At 35.3% G+C, this 21,393-nt stretch overlaps 2 long non-coding RNA genes across 2 annotated transcripts; both read left to right on the plus strand.

The window, feature by feature from the left end:
* The first annotated feature begins 1,759 nt into the window (after positions 1 to 1,759).
* Positions 1,760 to 16,313, plus strand: LOC110674021. The gene is made up of 3 exons (XR_002498576.1): positions 1,760 to 1,870; positions 1,938 to 2,249; positions 16,153 to 16,313. It is a non-coding gene; the product is annotated as an uncharacterized LOC110674021 (long non-coding RNA).
* Positions 16,314 to 20,353: 4,040 nt separating this feature from the next.
* On the plus strand, positions 20,354 to 21,004 carry LOC110674627. The gene is made up of 2 exons (XR_002499049.1): positions 20,354 to 20,760; positions 20,828 to 21,004. It is a non-coding gene; the product is annotated as an uncharacterized LOC110674627 (long non-coding RNA).
* Positions 21,005 to 21,393: the final 389 nt, after the last annotated feature.

Here is a 21,393-nt window from a genome sequence, read left to right on the forward strand (position 1 = left end):
TCACAAACTGCAATCCCGATACTATTAAAAACTAATCGCGCAACATCAGACCATTCGTTCTCAATATCGTCAATAGACTGCCGATTCAGATTTCTTTCATTCTATACCCCATTCATGCTCTCTCCTTCGTTCCGTACCAGATCCATCTCAAAAACGTCTCATCTCTCTCCCTCTAATGGAAACTTTATTTTCCATTGCATCGTGATTCACTCGTTCTGGCAAAGGCAGGTTCACTTCTCTAAGGTGACACATTATGCTCACTCTGTGGAGAAAACCAGACAGGGTAGGCGAGGAAGGGCTGGCCGTTTTGTTTACATCTGAGACAAGTAGTCGGGAGATTGACTCCTATTGGTTGGAGAAACAGTGTTGTCAAGAATTATTCTAATATGGTCGCACCTACACCTTGTGTGCTCTACTCCTTTCTTTCTTTTTTGACAATTTCGTCGTCACTGATGGCAGCACAGTTACTTTCAGTTTCAGCATCATCCGAGCCAGGCAGTAATGTTTGTAAACAAAACGGCCAGCAAGTTAAAGATAGCCACATTTATCTAGTGTTAACACCTTACTCTGGCTACAGAGTACAATGCACACACCTTGGGTCCGGCCAAACCATTAACCACGACGCGAGCTTTCGTTTTACAAAACTTCAAGTTTCAAAGCTTCTCCTAATAGGCTTGGGCGATTCCAAATTTAATGAAGCACTTTAAAATCTGTACAATACATTCGGTCCATTCTCTATCCCATTGAATTTTACTTATATCGTTTGGAATTTTTCAAATTTGAGTACCAACAGTTTTCATATTGATTATACGCATATGAACATCTAATTTTCCATCACACGATTCTGATACGTAACTAAAAATTAATTTTGCTCTTCTTAATTTACATATTCTTGCTTCCACGACACATAAACAGCCGATTTAAAATCTACTCTTATAGATGGAACTTTTCCAGGCTTCAGAGGATCAGAAAAATTCAAACAATTGCTTCTAATACTCTCCGTTGCATTCACTAGGGCTGATTCTAAATCAACTCAAAATCAGAAAATTTTGAAAAAAAAAATTTGCTTTCAAATCTGTTTTTGGATTGAGCTTGCCAGGCTTCAGAAGTATCCACAGAATCTGAAAATTTCATAAAATCTTTCCAGCTTTCAAATTTTCTCTTTTGGGTGGAGTTTTCCAAGCTCCAGTAATAGGGTGCAGAGCTACTTGGGCACTTCCATGGCATGGGAGGGAGGGTTTTCTCGACCGAAATGTCTGACATTTTGCAATAAGAAGCTCTTCAATATTATGCATATTGTAGCCAATCATGATCTCAGTAGATTTCAAAAAAAAAAACAGTGTCGAAGTGAATCAAAAGTGCCAAGAACAGGATCCGTCTCCTGTCCATGGAAATCAGATAATTTCGCACATTTTTTTGTTGCTCTTGATTTAGGGCCCATTTACATATTTCATACGCTGAAGGAAGTTGGTGAGTGTCTTCACAGCAAAAAAATATGTAATTTGCATCGACGTAATTCAATCGATGTAATAAAAATCCGATGTAACAGCAAAAATCAGATGCATAATAGCATATTTTTGATGTTATATTACATCGCCCTGAAATTACACGGAAACAAGATTATCATTTCTCATTACATGGTTCTTGTGTAATATTCACATCTAAAATATAGAAATATTACACAGAAACTGCTGCAACCAAGTCATTCCGATGAACGTTGTCATATTACACAGATTCGAATGTTATTTTGCATCTCTAATTGATGCGATAGTAAGTCTCGCAACACTGCCAAAGTTTGTTTTGCGCATCATGGCGGTCGATGCGGCAATCGTTGCAGTACGTGTTGTTTTGAATTTCGTTGCGGCTTTTGGTAAGTTTTATTGAAAAATCTCTTTAAAACTCTTTAAAATAATAATATTTTGTTTCAATTTCAACAGGTACGGCTCATCTCGGTCGCAGTAGCTGTAAATTCGGATACTCCCTCCGGATCCATCACCTTCCTTGTTCGGAAGCAGAAGGATCGTGTTCCGGTGCCACTCACATCCAGGATGGAAGGAACAGATTTGGAATACAAGTCCGAACGTAGGTATTGGGGGAAAGTGGGGATGTTTCCCCATGGAAGGAGGATGGCAGAGAAGCCTACGGATTTTTGTTGTGCACCTGGATGAGCTGGAGAATGTAACCAAATACATCCATGAATGCCCGATCCGGTGAATCCCTGATACAGCCAACCAACGATAACGATACAGGTAAGTAGGTGAAAATCAATGGTAATCTAGTACAATCACTCACATTATGCTGGAATGGCAGTGCCTATGCCAGAGGATTAGCCCTGCCGAGGCTAGTCTTCTGTAACCATGTTTAAGACGGCTAGAATGTTTTTTTCTCTTTTTGGCATTACGTCCTCACTGGGACTGAGCCTGCTTCTCTGCTTAGTGATCTTATGAGCAGTTCCGCAGTTATTAATTAAGAGCTTTTCTCGCCAAAGTTGCCATTTTCGTATTCATATATCGTGTGGTAAGTACGATGATTGTCTATGCCCAGGGAAGTCAACGAAATTTCCGTTTAGAAAAGATCCATGACCGACCGTTAATCGAACCCCGACACCTTCAGCATGGCTTTGCTCTGTAGCCGTGGACTCTAACCACTCGTCTAAGGAAGGCCCCGGCTAGGATGTGTTAAAGTGATACATGTACTGGCTCCTCCCCGAATCAATACCGTAAATAGGTTCCGGGGAGGAAAGGGTCTGATGCCAAGAGTTTATGCATTATGTACACCACTACAATGCGTGGGAGGGTTTAGGTGGGTCGTTGGTTGTGCGGCATTCCCAAATTCCCTGAGTTATCTTCTCAGGGATCTGGGAAATGTCCATATCCAAATAGCTGGAACTTATCATGTAACTCCACTGTAATGTCTACTACTTCTAGAGAATACTTCTTAAGGTCTTTTAAGGAATACTTTTCTAAGTTCTTAAGGTGTTCTTTTGAAATTCATCTAAGAAGTTTGAAATTTTATTCAATCATTCAGCCTGTTAGTTACAAAACTCTTGATTCCGGCGAATTTTCATCCATAAATTACCAGCAAGATTTTTTTCTTTTCTTCGAAGAATATACGCGCCGGAATTCGCCTACAGGTCAAAGAAAATACATAATTCCGAAAATTCTACCAGATATGCAGTATTGGACAAAACATTTGCTACTTTTTTTATTCTTCATACAAAATGGTCAACCTTGGTAGGCCAGATCTCAGTTATTTATTGACCGATTTGAATGAACTTTTCACAGCAAATCAGACATAACAACATATAATAACGGATCAAATAAAGTTAAATTTTTGATGAAAAACTAAGGAATTTTTCTGAAAACAGAAAAGCACTACACAAAAACTGCCTTAAGCAAACTTGTTCATCTTGTCCAAATCTACAACTTTGCTGAAGGTACCATGGAGTTATTCCGTCCACTTTTTAAGTTCCATCAATTTTTAAAATTTGTCAAAAAATTCGCTTTAGTCAAATCGTTATTGCTTTTGAACTGCAATAAATGTATGACGAAATTCAAGTTATGCCTGACGTGCAATCGAATTTTCATACAAATCGGTCTACAAACAACTGAGATCTAAAGCTCCAAAGATTTTGTATGGAAAATCGAAAAAGTTGCAAATGTATTGTCCAACACTAGGTGTCGACTGATATTTTTCAGTGGAATTCCAGAACATTTCTGTTTTAAATTCCTCTACTGAAGAGAGAGAAAAAGTATTCAAATAAATTGAGTGTTTCCTGAGAGTCTTTGTAAATGCAGGAAATCATCAAAGCGGACAATTTATACGAATATTGTCAGATTGTTGAAGAAGGGGGGGGGGTTTCAAAAAGATTAGTCAATGATGCCTTGTTGGTAACCATTAGTTTCGAGGTTTTAAAATTTAAATTTAAAATCGTAACGAGGAGTGAGTGAGTGTCTAAAATGATAGTTTTGGTTAGTGCTCTTGATAGTTAAGTTTAACAAAAAAAAATGACAGTTTAATAAGCTTTTGAGCTTTTTAATTGCAACATGTCAAAATCAACGGATTTGAAATTATAAAGCGTTTAACGAAATTGCTTTGAACGAATGGTCACTGAATTTTTAATAAAAAAAAATAGTCGGATATAAATTTCTTTAGTTTTTTGAAAAAATTCTGAATGTGTGTATTGAAAATAAATGTTAGTTCAAACGGGAGTTGCTGTAGAAAATTTCTGCTAGGAATCGGTGAGAAATTTCTTAAGCGATTCCTTTTATCAGCAAATCAATTTTGAAACTATTTTTGTTTGTTGGGCGTTTGTAGAGTTACTGGGACAAATATTTAGTTCATAGGAATTACTGAAACAGACTAATGGTTTATAAGGATAATTGACATTTTTTTGTAGTACTTTAAACGTTGCTAATTTACAGGAGAAATTAAACTGATTGTCTTAAAATATTAGGAATTTTATTATGGGAGTTTTTATCATATCTTGTAAATGTTCATGATTTTTTTTGAGAGAAACGAATACATCTTAGTGAACATTCAAACATTGTTAGAAGAACAAGTATATATATTTTTTTGTAAGTAGTATACTGCCCCTCTTTGCACAACAGTCCCATGTTGCAAAACGACAAACTGAGAAAAAGACGATTGAAATGTGGAAACAATTTCGTTCCATTTTGAGTCTCTATTTGGCCTGAAATGTGTTAAATTTCTACATATCACTGTTTGTTGAGTACACGAACAAACCTAATAAATTTCTTTTGAATTTAAGTTGAAAATTTGCCTTAAAATGTAGAAAAATCGTAGCGAGACTGTTATGCAATTATATACAATATAATATAGGTACCAATGTATTTGCATATCAGTCCCATGATGTTCATCGGCTCGTTCGACAGCTACTAAAACACTCATTGTTATTAAAGCACTGGTTGTTTCATTTGCTATTTATGTTCTTTGGCCGTAAAAAAAAAATAGTTATGTCAATAGTTATCATAGTACAGTCAACTCTCCGTAACTCGATGTTAAAGCGACTATCGAATTAGGGAAATGTTGTGTTAAAGAACACAAAATCAGGGTAACTTTGGTTAAAGGGACCATCGAGGTATCCATGAAAACCCACATTTACTACACGTTCTATAGCTCTTTATCGAGATACGGAATAGCGAGTTACGGATAGTATACTGTATGTCCATGGTTGAATCACCAGATAAAAAAACATAGTATTCAATATTTTCTCAAAACACACATCATGATGTGGAATACGCTTACAGTCATGAGTCCCAGTCATGAGAGACCCAGATGATCATCTTTTGGATAATGCGGAAATGGAATCCGATGGAAATGATTCGAGATGTTCCAGAACAACCTGGTTCAGGACGAATCTAGCTAATGTAGCAATAACATTACAAAATTTTAATGCAAAATGTAGAATAAACTTTTTTTTTGTTCTTAATTTATTTTTATTCCCCTCGTACCACCCAAATGGTTAAGTACGTACATAAAAGAAGATTAATATTTGTATAAGTCTTATCTAAAATGGAAATCTGTAATGCATCGTAATTGAAAATACATAATTATGTGTGATTTCCACTAATTTAAAAATATTTTCGAAACAACGTTACTACATGACATTTACAGTACCGTAAGCAAGTGTGTATTAAATACAGTCAAACCTCCATGAGTCAATATATGAAGGGACCATAGACTCATGGAAACATCGAGTCATGGAACAGAAATGCTTTGGGATGCTGTTTGAGCGAATCATCGTAGTTACCATGAAATTTTGTTTAAGTATGGTTCCATGAGTCAATATTAAGACATAGAACATCGACTCACGGAGGATTCACTGTATAATTGATTTCCCTTTACTTCGTTACACATAAAGTTAATAACTAGTAGTACCGAGAGACTGCATGTAGTACTAGAAGTGGTACCCATTCTGAGTCCGACCACTATACGGACTTTGATGTGACTGTTATGCGAATACTTTCAAGATGGGACAACACAAGTGGGATTCGTTTTTGTACAAATTAGGAACAAAGACTACTTTTTTAGCAGTTTTTATCGATCTTCTGACGATGTTGTGTTGATTTATGTAAAAAACGCAAATCGGTCAAAAATCGACATGGGACTGTTATGCGATTATGGGCAGTATAGTTAGAAGAACAAGTTTATATTCAAACATTGTAAGATATTTTTAATAAATATTGCAGATTTTTTACAAATGTTCAAGCGAATTTCGTGGATTTTTCGGTAAATGTTTAGATCATCTACGAATATTTTACAGTTGATAGAAGTTATTGGCTACAAAATGAATGAATTCCAAAAATGTTAGATATATGAAGAAATAAAAAGAGTTATATATAGTGTTTGAACTATTTGAGAACGATGAAAGTTTTATAAAAAAAATACATCTACTAAGTATATAAAGCTAAGTAATGCTGGAAATGTTTGATGGTTTTTAGGACTATGTTATCACTGATATTATTCTTGAAACATTGATGAAAATTACATAAGGCTTCTTTTTTCTGACATTGGGACAGAGCCTGTTCTTCAGATTGACTAATTTCTGCATTCGCATATAGTGTGGAAACCCATAGGTAATGTATGCCCTACTCCGTGAAATTCTTCAACATCCCAACGCAACTGTACAACCTTTAGAAATATTTAGGAATTATTTGTAAACATTTTTGTAGTAATCATCCTCTAGTTGTTTTTCCAGATATTTTTACTGCGATTTCTGTGAAAGTTTCCAGAAATTCTTGCTGAAAAGTACCAAAACTGTATAATTATAAAATAATTCTTCAAGAAGTTCCTTAGTTGATAGTTATTTGTCCCACTTTTTAGGAACTCTTGCAGGAATTACTCAATACATTGTACCAAGAATACCTCATGCGGTAAATAATACAGCAATTGTTCTAGCAATTTTTTCGATAATTCTTCATGGATTCCATTCGATGTTTTTCAAGGAGTTCCTTTGGACAATTCAGCTGAATATTCAGTTGGACAATTGAGTTGTTTAACAATGAAAAAGTTAACGTCTATTGTATCTCGATGGGTAGAACAAATTATTCTAAGTATAACACAATTTTATTGCGCTTCAATATCTAGATTTTAATATTATCGAGCCGCCGCAAACTGGATCGCGCCAGTGGGACTCGCGACGCGACTCAACTTTCGAAATCAGTTTTTAGGTGTGGCGCTGCATTCTTACAATGTTTTTGAATAATATTTATAATCTGTTAATCCGTATAGGCCTGAGTGAAAGAAAAAATTGTTAGGTCCTCTACGCTCAGTGAATACTTAATGGATTCAAATGATTTTTGTCAGTGTACTGGCACACATAACTATATATAAAAGTGGCTAGAGGAACTCGAAAATATTCCTGTGGCCGGAGTTATTCCGGTGAGTCACTGGGTCAAGTCGGATAAAAAAGACGATTTTTTAGGACATGCCAAGTTATCTTTATTTATTTGCCATCGCAAACATTTTAATTTGCATAGATCATGAGGATATGATATTCAACACAATAATTGAAGAGTTTTTGATCGTTTAGAATGTACTGGATGTGGCCACTCGGACATAACGCCCTGAAAACCGACTATAGATTTGTTGGATACTAATTGAACCGTTTCAATTCTCTAAAAGTAGAGATAAAATATAATAGTTCACAAAATTGCGTTCCCATAAGCTTGACACAGATGCTTAGATATATATTGGTCACTTTATCGTAAATTTGAGGCGGAGACCCGAAAATGGTCAAGCCTGAGACACGGTTATATGAAAAATTTAGCTTCTCGCTCCAGTCCACTTTTTGGATTGCATTTAGGTCCCATAATAACTGTGCAAAATTCCAGCTCGATCGGTGAAACTATTAGTTAGCGCTTAGCCGTTCAAAGTTTGTATGGGATTTACTATGGGAAAACTTACTATTGCAAAGAAAAAATCGTCAGAGGTCGCCCATTGTCCTCTATAAAAATTCAGAACACAGATCTCGATAGGTAGTTTTACGATGAACAACATTGTCGACGACTCCAAAGCAATCTGATGCTTGTGAAAAAGGTTATAATACATAGACTATTCGGAAATTTGCCCAATTTTGTTATAATTGTAATTCTTTTACATGTTAATCAACGTCGCCTTGTCAATAGTGTTTCATTAAAGTTATTCACAATAGACGAATTGTTTAGCGGTCCTCGGCAATATTCTTCCCCGTAAAAATACCTAACGGGAACTGTATTCAGAATTTTTATAGAGGTCAATGTGCGACCTCTGGCGATTTTTCTTTGCAAAAGTAAGTTTTCCCATAGTAAATCCCATACAAACTTTGAATGGCTGGCGCTAAAATATAATTTCACCGATCGAGCTGAAATTTTGCACAGTTGTCATGGGACCTTAATGCACTCCAAAAAGTGGACTGGAGCGAGAATCTAAATTTTGTCCCACACTATTGGTCATTTGAAGGATCAAACAAACGCAGGACACATGGTTATCCAATTCAATCGTTTCTCAAATGGTTCACACTGATACGTTTTTCTTAAAATTCCTTGATACATATAATGGTCACATTATAGCCGATTTCGGAAATAATCTGTGACTTGAAATTTGCCTATCTCCAGGCACACAGAAGCACAGTACCCTATTCAACCGACATGACATAGTGACCCACCAGAATAACTCTAGCCACAGGAACATTTCTCAAGAACCTTTGATTACTTTTAGAAACTAGATATATGAACAAGTATACTGTCAAAAAATAATTGAACTCCGTTAACTATTCGCTGAGTGGTGAGAGTTTTAGTTATTTTTCTTTCACTCAGGCATATACGGGTTAAAGATGATTCATTTATTAAAGATGATTTCAATCTGTAGACTCAAAACATTTCAATTCACATAACGACAGCTCGTCCCAAAGTAAAATTTGCAGAGAGGATATTCAAAAGTAACTAATTTCAAACGCATATTAAAAATACTTTCAGGACGCGAAACAATTTGAAACTTTGGGTTCTACTTCAATTTTAAATCCTGTTTGCTGCTGAAGAGTATTTTTTTGGAAATTCCGTCAGGAAATCGCCCAAGATAGCGCTTTTGCTGATCGCAATACGCAGTTGCAGATAAATAACATGTCATACAGGAGTTGCTGTAGAAAATTTTTACAAGGGATTAGCGAAAAATTCCTTGAGCGTTTCCTTTTCAGCGGTAAATTGGGCTTTAACGTAGAATAAAAACAAGCCAATTCAGCTGGGTATGTTAAATCCAGATTTCGATTGATAATTTTCAAAAATTACCTTTGCAATTTAATCATACAATCTTTTAAGGCTTCCTCAGGTATTCAGGATTTCTTCAGGAGGTCTTTGCGGGAGTTCATTAGGGCTTTCTACAAATGTTTCAACAGTAATTATCTTAGAAAATATCTCCTGGAGATGTTTCATAAATCTCTTCAGTGATTTCTGAAAAAAATCCTCGACAACTCGGTAGAGACATCCCTGGATGAATTGTTTGAAGAAATCTTTAAAATAATCCCTGTAGTAAGTCTTGAAAATATTTTAAGCACAGACAAACAGACGTTACAGCTAGAACAATTAGCATTTTAAAACATAGTCACGTGAACATTTACGCCCAATGCTAAAAATACTTCATTTGACCAACCGCGAACTAGGTGGCGGTATTGAGCAAACGTCAAACCCGAACAAAATCGATGCGAGCGTCACGAGTGGCCCGTCAGCCAACTATCGAATATTAGAATTGGGCGCTGCTCTGTTGTGCGATGAAAATAATCAAGAGTGTTACGTCTGTTTGTCTGTGTTTTTAGATTCTTTATTGAAACCTTAAAGAAAACCATAACGAAAATTTTGCAGGAAATTTTAATAAATCGTGGAGTAAACTCTGGAGAGATATTAAAATAATTATTCCAAAAATGTCATGAAATAAATCCTAAGGAAATCGACGGATGAACTCCTAAAGGACTTGGTACTTTCTGGAGAAATTTCCTCAATAGTTCATGGAAGGCTTCCTGGAGAAATTCCTGTATAAGATTTCTGGAATCATCCTTAATTATTTTAATTCTTGAAGGTTCTTCTTCTTCTTGGCATTACATCTCTATTGGTACAGAGCTTGCTTCTCAGCAGTGTTTCAAGCGTACTTCCACAGTTTTTAACTAAGAGCTTTCTTTTCCAAAGTTGCCAAAGTATACCCTGGAAAGTCAAAAAATTACCATTACGAAAATATTCTGAACCTTCCGGGAGTAGAAACCAGTTACCTTCGGCATGGCTTTGCTCTGTAGCAAGGGACATCATCACTAGGCCGAAAATTGATCTTAATTCTTAAGGTATTTTGAAGGAATTCCTTATGAGCTCTGTGAAAAACACTAAATGAACTCCTGAATAAATCTTTTAAATATCTAAAAGTTAATTTATGTTAAGTTTCTGAGAAAATCATGCAAAAATCATGCAAAAATCATGCAAAAAGCTGTAATAGTTATCGTAATGTCAAAAAGAATTCATAAAAAAAACTCTTGAATATATCTTTAGGGAATGTCTGGTCGGATTGTTTGAGAAATATCAACAAGAACTTTTATATCTTCCTTTTTTTCATTTATGCTTATTCGTTTGATACTATGGTCTCGTTTTGATACTCTAGAAATTACTGGAAAAAAAATCTAGTATAATTTACTAGTGTAGCAGAGTACGCCTAAGAGTATTCTTAAAATTACCATGGAATTTCATTGAAAAAATTTGGCAAAATTTGATCACTACCAGCCCTGTGGGATTTTTGGATATATTTGATAATGACTAGAAATTCTCCAAATTAAAATTAGATCATCGCCAAAAAAGGAATGCCAGGTACACATATCACAGAATTTATAGAATGAATTCTCGCAGGATTTACACAAGATCTTATGCATAAGGTACCGCGGGGCAAGTGGGTAAATGGGGTAAGTGAAAACAATTGATATATTTTACTGAATATGTGAATTAACGTTTGAAACTCATGCGTAAACCTTTGAGGTCATTGAGAACATTACGATAAGTAAGAGATTTCTGAGATTTTTCAGCCATTATTGCATGATAGAGTGAAAAATTGTTAACTTGTCAACTGTTACTCCGTAACAAGTTGGCGGCGTACAATCTTATTTTAATATTTTCAGTGGAAAAAAGTTGCGGAAAATAATTTCCTGTACCACTTTTTAGTTGTCCTCTGTGACAGTTTCAAACTGCAATAAAAAAAGTTTTAGAATTACTTCGACGTAGACCTAAAAATAACTAAATTAAAACACCGTCAATTTTCTTATCAGGTGGGGCAAGTTAAAAGTTTATCATTAGAGATTGAATTTGTGTTTTCTCTTTAAGTACTCATAAGTTAACATGGTTCGCAATTATCATAGAAAAACATAACGTGCTGATAATTCAAGAAACACTATACTCTAGCGTTAAAAGCTATTAGAAATCATGAAAATTCTCTAAAAGATGTTGCCAAACATTACAATATCAATATGTCTACTTCGGGCAGCCAATTAAAAGGAAGACGTTGACTGAAAAGTTGCAATATTAGAGAACACACGGAAATCTCGAGGAATGTCTATGTAAAGCTAGTTCAAAGCATAAAAACGGGGTATAGGTCTATCCACATAAAAAAGACCCTAAATACGTTATTGAAGGATTCCGTTTGATTTCTCCCGAAGAGTTATCCGACGTCATATCCGACTTTCTCAAAAACAAATAACGAGCGGTGGAAATTCTACAGAGCAGAAATGCAATTGCTGTCCTATAATGTAAGAACTAACATTGGACAACATTATATGTCGAATCATTTCAACTAACATAACCGAACAGAAGAAAATTGAAGTGATAAGAATAACATTTTGTTTGTTTACATGTTACTTATGTTATTGTTCATTGGGAAGCCTTAACAAGTGTTAAAGCTAATAGAAATCGTGAATATAACTGTTTGCTTTTGAATTTATTGATCAAAACGGTAAACTTTTCACTTGCCCCACTTTTGAGGCAAGTGAAAAGTAAGGAGACATTTTTCAAAAACTTTTTCTGTATTTTTTTATTCAAATTTTCATAAAAATCAATTTCAGCATGCTGCTTATATATGGTGGGAGTCAAGCTAAAAAATATACACAACCTCATTTGTTTCAATTTAAAGTCTCTAGAATTGGAAGAATCTCAACTATGCGAATTCCATTACCCACTTGCCCCACGGTACCTTACATAAAAATTGTTCAGCATTTACATAAGGTATTGAAAAATCAGAAAAATTGAAAAAATTACACTCCAACAATTTTTTTTTTAATTTTCGGACAAATCATGGAAAATTTTCAGGAGATGCTCCTGTAAGAAATAAAAAAAACTTCTAGAGTATTATATGGAAACCCTATCAGAAAAGTCTACGTATCTTGAATAGACAAAAAACTATGAATGAGTTCTAAAAGCCCGAGGCTATTGAGTTCAAATAAATTATGAAAAAAATAAAAAAAAAAAAAAATACTAGAGAAAATGCTAAGAGGAGCTCTTAAAAGAATTCCTGGGTAAGAATCGTACAAAGAACTCCTGCAGGAATTGAAAAAAAATAAAAAAGGAACTTATGGAAAAAATCAATCAATATTCCTGGAAGAATTCATGTAAACATTGAACTGAAGCTTTTGAATGAATTTTCATAAGAAATAGGACGCTAAAAATGTATCCTTTCGGAATCCCCAATGCAATTTCGAGGAACTTCTAAAAGTGTTTAATAAAATTCATATGGAAATCTTGGAAGAATCTCAAATGAAACCTTAAGTTTTTCTAATATTAGTAGAGGGAACATCACAAGTATTTTATTCATATAAAAGTTATTCAAGAGGAATTCATATATAAATGTTAGAAGGACTCAAGTAATTACCAGGGTTAGGAAAAATCTTGAAATTCACTCTACAGTAGCCAAGCAAAGCAAATCACAGTCAGCGAAGCCAGTGAAATTCACGCCTATCTCTGCTGTAGGCAAAAAGCCTTGAAAATAGCAAAACCCCTAAGTGTATCAGCAAAATTTCATTTCGGTAAACTTAAATGACGAATTCAATCAGTAAAACCTATTTTTAACTGAAATCTCGTTCAAGTTTGACACATGAGCGATATTGACAGATGTATACATCTATGATTCTATATATTGCATCTATATCTATGCATCTATAGATTGACGAAAATCGGTAGTTTACATAAATGACTGAGATTCGGTAATCTATTTTGCCACAATCAGCAAACAAATATTTTTACTGAATTAATTAAATTAAATTAAAAAATTAAATGAATTAAAAAAAAAAAGAATGTTTCCCAAAAAACCCAAAATTAGAAGAATGTTCTGTTTCCCGCTGCATTTCCCGCATTTACAGCTTGCAATGACACTAATGATTTAGAAAATTCATGCACTCAACATAGGCTACTTGATGAGATTCACGTTTTTGAACTACTGTAGTCAGAAGAGCCACGCAAAAATCCTACAAATTCAAGCTTACTACTATTACTATTCCCGGCACTGGTAGTTACTCCATAAGTAATTCCTAAATAAATATCAAAAGTAGCCTATGGAGTAATTTCATAAGACACCTCCAGATGGAATTTACCATTGGTTCATTAATCAAATTTAACAGGAGATCTTGTACACTGAGAATAATCCGCAGCTAGTTTTTTCTATGTGCCGTTAACAAATTTTTTTGCAATCAAGCTTTGCATTCGCATTTTAAGAGTACAAACTACAGTACTGTAGTTTATGCAATATTGCACATATTTCATATCCAACCGAAAAAAAGGAGTTCTTACATAAAATATTCCTTGGGAAATTCATCAGGATCAACAAATTTAGAAAGAAACTTCTCAAGTAATTACAGGAGAAATTTGAAAAGGAGAATTCTAATTTCGCTGATTGATAGATATATAGGGGTATTCGGGACGGTTTCGCCTATGGGGTAGAATGAGCAGAGCACCCCTTGAAAACTACATAAATTATTGAAATTTCTATTGAAATAACATGCAACCCCAAAGCTTACAAGGAAATGAAGCATTAGGCTTGTTAAAAGTCAGTGCTCTAAACTTAAAGAAAAAGTAATACCTAAATGATATTCGAAAAAACTGCCCATATTGTCCGGAATGGCTCTTTCTAATTTCATCAGTCTAGAATGACGATATTTGAATGTTAGATTGTTCTTTAAAATTAAATCCTGTTGTACGAAGTGTTTATACATAATAATAAATTTCAAGTGTAGTGAAAAAACAAATGAATTTTCAGATTACATGAGATAGTTTCACAACCAAAAATAGGGTGCTCTCAAAGACAAATTAAAGACCCCCATGTCCTTTGCAGTTGCCCAAAATTTTATGGTTCATAAGGTAATCTAGAATGCCGTTCAAAGTGTACTGCGATCTGTCAAACTTGGGTAGAAGTGGTACGCAATCTGAGCCCGAGTGAGACGGACCTGGTGCTCATATCACTTCTTCTTCTTTCTGGCGTTACGTCCCCACTGGACAGAGCCTGCTTCTCAGCTTAGTGTTCTTATGAGCACTTCCACAGTTATTAACTGAGAGCTTACTATGCCTATGACCATTTTTGCATGTGTATATCGTGTGGCAGGTACGAAGATACTCTATGCCCTGGGAAGTCGAGAAAATTTCCAACCCGAAAAGATCCTCGACCGGTGGGATTCGAACCCACAACCCTCAGCTTGGTCATGCTGAATAGCTGCGCGTTTACCGCTACGGCTATCTGGGCCCCGTTATCATATCACCTCATCAGTAAAAAATCGACTCGAAAAATTAAAAAAAATAAATAAAAATTGATCATTTATTCGTGAACTTTATAAGGTACCGGAAATCAAGCAGTATTAGTGTATTGATCTAAAAATTGTTGGAAATCATGCAATAATCTGAAAACTCCATTATATTTTCAGTATTTTTGTCGGCTCTTGCTTGAGGTGGCCAAACTGCTCAATATTCCCCTATACGGGGACGGACCTGGTGTAGTGGTTAGAACACTCGCCTCTCACGCCGAGGACCTGGGATCGAATCCCATCCCCGACATAGTCACTTATGACGTAAAAAAAAAAAGTTATAGTGACGACTTCCTTCGGAAGGGAAGTAAAGCCGTTGGTCCCGAGATGAACTAGCCTAGGGCTAAAAATCTCGTTAATAAAGTCAAAAAAAAAAAAAAAATATTCCCCTATATTAAAAGTTGTCCATATTTTTTTGATTTTCAGCCATCTATTCATATGTTTTATCTGTTTCAGTATCGTATACAAGTTTAGGGCTTATTCATAAATTTCATAACGCTGAAGGGGGTGGGTGGGTGTGCTCATGATGTTACGGATCATACAAAATTTATAGAATATTCATACAAAAACCGTTACGAGGGGGTGGGTAGGTGTCAAAAATGGCCATTTTCAGCGTTATGAAATATGTGAATGAACCTTTACCTCTCTAACTCGATATTTTCATGAAAAGTTTCAAATCTCTTCCAATTGGGAATTGATTTTAACAAGGAATGATATTAAAATGGAGGTTGATAAATTATTTCAGAGCGACTAAAATCACTTTTTTTATAAATTTGTTAAAAAAGTGCCACGAAGGTGAATATGTTTAAATTTTACTATATTTGTAGTGCAATTACTTTTATCTGTATCTCGATACTTCCCTAACTCGATGATCCCTTCAATATCGAGTTAGAAAAATGTATTATGCAAATCACCTAATATAATCTTTTAATTAAAGATATTTGTAGTGGAATTCTCAAAGCGCTTCTCTAGCGAAAATAAACCTGAAAACCTCAGAGGGATCTTGGTTGGAATTTCAACTAGATGACCAGAAGAGAAATTCCTTGCAAAAAATCTGCAATAATTTCTAGACGAGGAAACTGTTTTTAGAATTTTAAAAATTTCAGGTGAACTTAAAACAGGAGGATTTCTTGAAGCAAATTTGTTGAAATATTTGCACCTAAGAATACCTCAAAAACAAAGAAAAAATTAGAATCTAGAAAATTTACATTTCTGTAAGATATTCAAGTAGAATTTTCATTTAACATAACCATAATTCTCCTAATATTTACTATAGATCTGTTTATATAAAATACTGAAATCCTAAAGATGTATAAAATAATTCAATATTTTGTTTTCTTTGGTTTTAGATCAGTACGAGAAACATAAACGGGCTCTGTGAATCATGGTTGCTGAGGGAATCAAAACACATCCTCGAGTGCACGTATCTGGAAGGCTCCACTGAGGTTCTTCGGATTCATGATTTGAAGCCACCCAGCCATTATTCTCCATAAAAATTTTGCAATAAATATGTAATAAATGCTGCAATAAAAAATAATTGATAATTCAAATGACGCCGTATTGATATTTTTGGTTGATATTATCTTTTTTCCCATCAAATTCTTATCAATGGTTGATTAAATTGCTTTTATCAATTTCTAAATTATGATACTCAATAACCCTATATACATGGGTAAAACTCGATTTTAAATCATAAATATGATTTAAGATCGAATAAGGATAAAAAAGCAATTTAATCAACCATTGAGCAGAACTTGTGATCGTTTATTTCTCTCAATTCGCTTAGATTACATAGCTCTCATATTACATTGCATCGATTACATCGTGTTGGATACGTTGAAACAATTACATCGGAAAAATTACATCGGTCGCATTTATTACACCAAAAGCCCGCGTGTACGTCGGGCTGTGTAATATAACACGACCGAGGGAACGACTTGGTTGCAGCGGTTTTGATGTAATATTCAACAACTTTTTTTGCTGTGTTGAAGATGTTACAGGTCATACGAAGTTCGGAAAATATTCTTATAAAATGCGTTATAAAGGGGAAAATGATGTTAAAAATGATGATTATTTTGGCATTACGAAATTTGTGAATAAACCCTTACACATTCTGGATTTCACTACACAACGAGAGCTGATTTTAAAGCTACTCTTATGAACGAAACTTGCCCATATCCAAAAGCATCCACGAAGCACAAAATCAGAAGAATTCAAGAAATTAGCTGCTCGTCTTAATTTACATTACTTTACACTTTCTTGTTTTAGCGGCGCAAAATTAACTGATTTCGAATCTCCTGTTTTGGATGGAATTTACCAGACTCTGAAAGTATACACGAAACACAAAATCAGAAAATTAAATAAAAATCTCTCTTGTTTTCGAGTCTACTTTTATGAATAGAGCTTGCCAGGCTCCAGTTATTGTTTTCAATCGGCATCAACAGCTAATTTGAATTCGACTCTTATGAATGGAGCTTTTTCAGCTCCAACAGTAACCATTAAGCACAAATCAGAATATTTCAAACAATTTCTTTTGCTTGATTTACACATTCTTGCTCTTACGACACTACAACAGCAGATCTTACTATATTACTCATGGATGGAACTTCTCCGACTCCAAAAGTATCAACGAAGCTCAAATCAGATAATTCAAAATAAACTCTCCTGCTCGTCTTAGTTTACACTTCCTAAATTCCACGACACAATATCAGTTGAGTTTAAATCTGCTTTTATGGATGGAGCTTTCCAAGCATGGAAAGTATCAACGAAGCGCAAAATCAGAAAATTTCAAACAATTTCTTCTGTTCCACTTGATTTACACATTTGTTTTTGCTTTCACGACACAACACAACAGCAGGTTGTAAATCTTTTTTTTTTTTCATAGGAGTCCTCCGATTTGTTTTTACTAGTAGAGATTTTTTATTACTCGATCTTTTTTTTTTCAATAGGAGACCTACTCACTCCGACTTTTTTTTACTAGTAGATACCTACTCGCTCTTTTGTTTTTCAGTCGAAGATATTGAGGATTTTGCCTTCTAATAGACTCACACCTAAATAATTTTGTCACACCAAAATATTCTCCCACCATGTTTGCCATATAATGGATGGCGTCGTAGCTAACAAAACCAACAAGTAACACATATGTAACGCATTATGTTGGATTGTACATTGAATGTAAGTTGCGTGCTTCTATTAAAGTGTCATAGAAACTGACGTGTGAGTATTTATTTTTCCACGTTCAAAATGTGCATGAAAATCTATTCCTCAACAAAACGAACAATATCCCAACTAACAATTTTAGCGCTATAAGCCAATATTATTTGCTTTGTGCTGTATAACAGTTGACTTGAAGCAGCGAACGCAGCAATAAATGAAAGCTGTCAAAAATAGAACGATTAGCGTTAATACAGCTGTAACGCAAACGTTTTGCAGCTACAAATCTTAGCTGAATAAATTTCGTCAGTTATCGCTTTTGCTGCTTTCACTAAGCTGTAACTCAACACCGTAAAAGATAGCAACCTAATGATGTGGAATAAAACTCGCCATCATCAATCCGGCTGCTTCTATACAATATGATTTGTTATACTGCTCAATATATATTCAAGAAGCGCTTTGTCGTCAGTTATACAGCGAGCATACAGCAGTAAGCTGTAAAACATCAACTTGTGATGCATCTACTCAGCTTGTTGGATGTAAACATTGCGTTTGACGTTTCGCACCCTTTTACAGCCTGATGAAGTGGTGTAAGCGCGGCTATGACATCTTATACGATCATTATAAAATATTGTGTGAACCGTTTTCGATGTAGAACAAAACGGTGTGTTTTCTTTGCCTATCGATATAGACTGTGGTGGCAACAAGGACAGCGTCGAGACTTGTGGATGCAGAGATCGTGAGTTCGATTCCAAGCGGTGGCAGGTAACGTTGGGAACATTAAATTCAGATACTTATGATATGAGTTCCGGAAGCTGTAATACAGCTTGAAAATAATATTTAATAATACAGCGATAATATAGCGTAGTTGTATAATAATTATTTAACAGTTGCGAAATGGTTGAGAAAGCGCCTTCCGAAGATGTTACACAGCTAATTGTCGTATAACTGTCGAGATAGAGCAATGATCGGTATGAATAAGGCCCCAAGCACAATGTGAACGGCAACGCGGTACAACGGCAAAACGGCATGCCCATTTTGATCTACACATTACTTATCAATCCAATGTTGACTAAATCTTGGGGCTTAAGAGCTGCCAATACAGCTTAAAAGTAGCTGAGTAGATTCGCCAGATTTGTTGGTAAAAGGATCGCATAGAAGCTTTCATTCGTATATACAGCGCCTTTACTCAGCATAAAGCCGTATAAAGAGGGTCTAGAGAATGTTTACATCTGCACTAAATGTTAGTTGGGATATTTGCTCCATTTAATTATTTAAGATCTAGTCGCTCTGATTTTTCACTATAAGCCTCTGTACGTGCCATAAATTCTTTTATTCTCTTGACTTTTACTGTGCGCCGTGTGTTGGTGCTGTCTCGCTCTTTCTCACGGGCAGCTTGAAAACAGGGCGCACAGTAAAAGTCAAACGTTTTACAGCATGCAAACAGGTCCGTCCCTGGGAGGGAGGCACCGATACTACACACGAAATTGGATACAATTGTTTTCCAAATTGCAAGATAACTCCAGTTTGCCAACGACAATCAAGGCAGGCTTAGTGAAAATCGCTAGTTTTCAATTGTTGTGTGCCTTCGATCTTTCTGGACCAACATTGAAAAAGGGCCACAGTTTTCTATGCGTTTAATTTTCAGTTTTAATGAATACAGTAAAAAAAAACCTCATTCCAATACGTTACATTTAATAAGAATTAACGGTGCTCTCGTGACGTTACATTTAAATGTGCATGAATTGATTCTAATTCGATTTTTGCTATTTTTGATGAAATGCATAAATATGCTTAGGCTAATTACGCGCTTTTATCATGTTTGTCCATTGTTTAAGATCCGGGCTCACAGTGACAGTTCGTGACAGCAAAATCTCGGCTCACTGTGACGTAGAGAAATTTTGTATTGGTTTCTCCCTCCCAGGTCCGTCCCACTCGGGCTCAGATTGGGTACCACTTCTAGTACTGCATTTGGTCCCTTGGTAGTGCAAAAGGTACCCAAGTTTGACAGATCGCAGTACACTTTGAACAGCATTCTAGATTACCTTATGAGCCATAACATTTTGCGCAACTGCAAGGGACATGGGGGTCTTTAATTTGTCTTTGATGCACAGGCTCATAGGCCTTTTCATGTGACAGATCCGTCTATGCATTTGCTGTCATTTTCATAGAAGAACTGTCAAAGTGCTTCCCGATCAGCTGATTTGAGACGTCATGTGAATAGGCCTATCAAAGACCTTCTCGTCCTTTTTTCAATAGGAGATAGGACCCGCTCCGTTTTTTGACGTTGGATAGTCTTACGGCAACATACTGGGGTACAATTTCGAAAAACGAAAATCGCTCGCTCACGAAAATTGATTAGTTTTTTACTGTTAATAACATACTAACGCCCGGATAGATTTTCGAGATTCTTGCTTTATTACACTGAACAAAAGCTCCTACCACTAATTGAATTATTTGTAATTCACATGGCTACAAATCTGCATATTACTCGTTTTGAATGATTTTTAAACAATATGATGCACCCACCGACTGCCGAACAAAAATCATCCAACTTTATGATGACTTTCAGTATACATCTGTATGACAATGTGTTGATAGTTGAACTTTAACAACACAAATGAGTAACATGCGGCTTATGAGGGATATTCATTTCTTCCATGCCCCAAATCAAAAATCATTCAATTATAGTCTAAAACTTCATTCGGATAGCAAATGATCCTTGACTTGAAATCATCCTTGTCAATCTAAACAAAAACATGGCGGCAGCAGCGGAACATAGCATTTCTTCTCGGATTTCGCAGGTTATTGCTCATTTTGATAGAAGCATTCGGAAGTATATTTACTTGTAATTTGTTAATTATTTTCAAGGTGACCAAGAACCGATAATCCTGGTTCGATCCAGGGACATTGGAGTGGATAATGTGGACACTTCCAGGATGCTTCAAACAGCTATATTAAAGGCGGCTCATTAGTGCGTGAATTGTTAATTGATTTTTATGTTGCCTATTATCATCAAAATAAATGATGACTTGTGGAAACCACCAATGGCTGATTACTTATTTTCAATTAGATTTCTTTTAAATCACGAAATAGAATGCAATGGGGTTTGTTTACATGTGTGTGTGATAATCATTCAATTTTAAACATATTTTACTTCAATATGAATCATTTTTCGACTGGATGATTTTCATACGATGCTATTTGTAAACAAATGATTTTGACAGCGATGAAAATCATCTTGTTTGTGTCTGAAAATAGGTATGGGGCTTAGATGAGGCAAAAATCATTCAATTGATGGCGGGAGATTTCGTTCAGTGTATTTCTATTGAATCACTGCAACAAATAGTCATCCAACGCTTGTTGAGTGACGCTGACAATCATTCTTTTAGTTTCGTCGTCGATTTTTTTTTTCATTTGACGGTGACGATTGTCAA

This window comes from Aedes aegypti, chromosome 1 (genome assembly GCF_002204515.2).
Source record: "Aedes aegypti strain LVP_AGWG chromosome 1, AaegL5.0 Primary Assembly, whole genome shotgun sequence".
Classification (NCBI taxonomy): domain Eukaryota; kingdom Metazoa; phylum Arthropoda; class Insecta; order Diptera; family Culicidae; genus Aedes; species Aedes aegypti.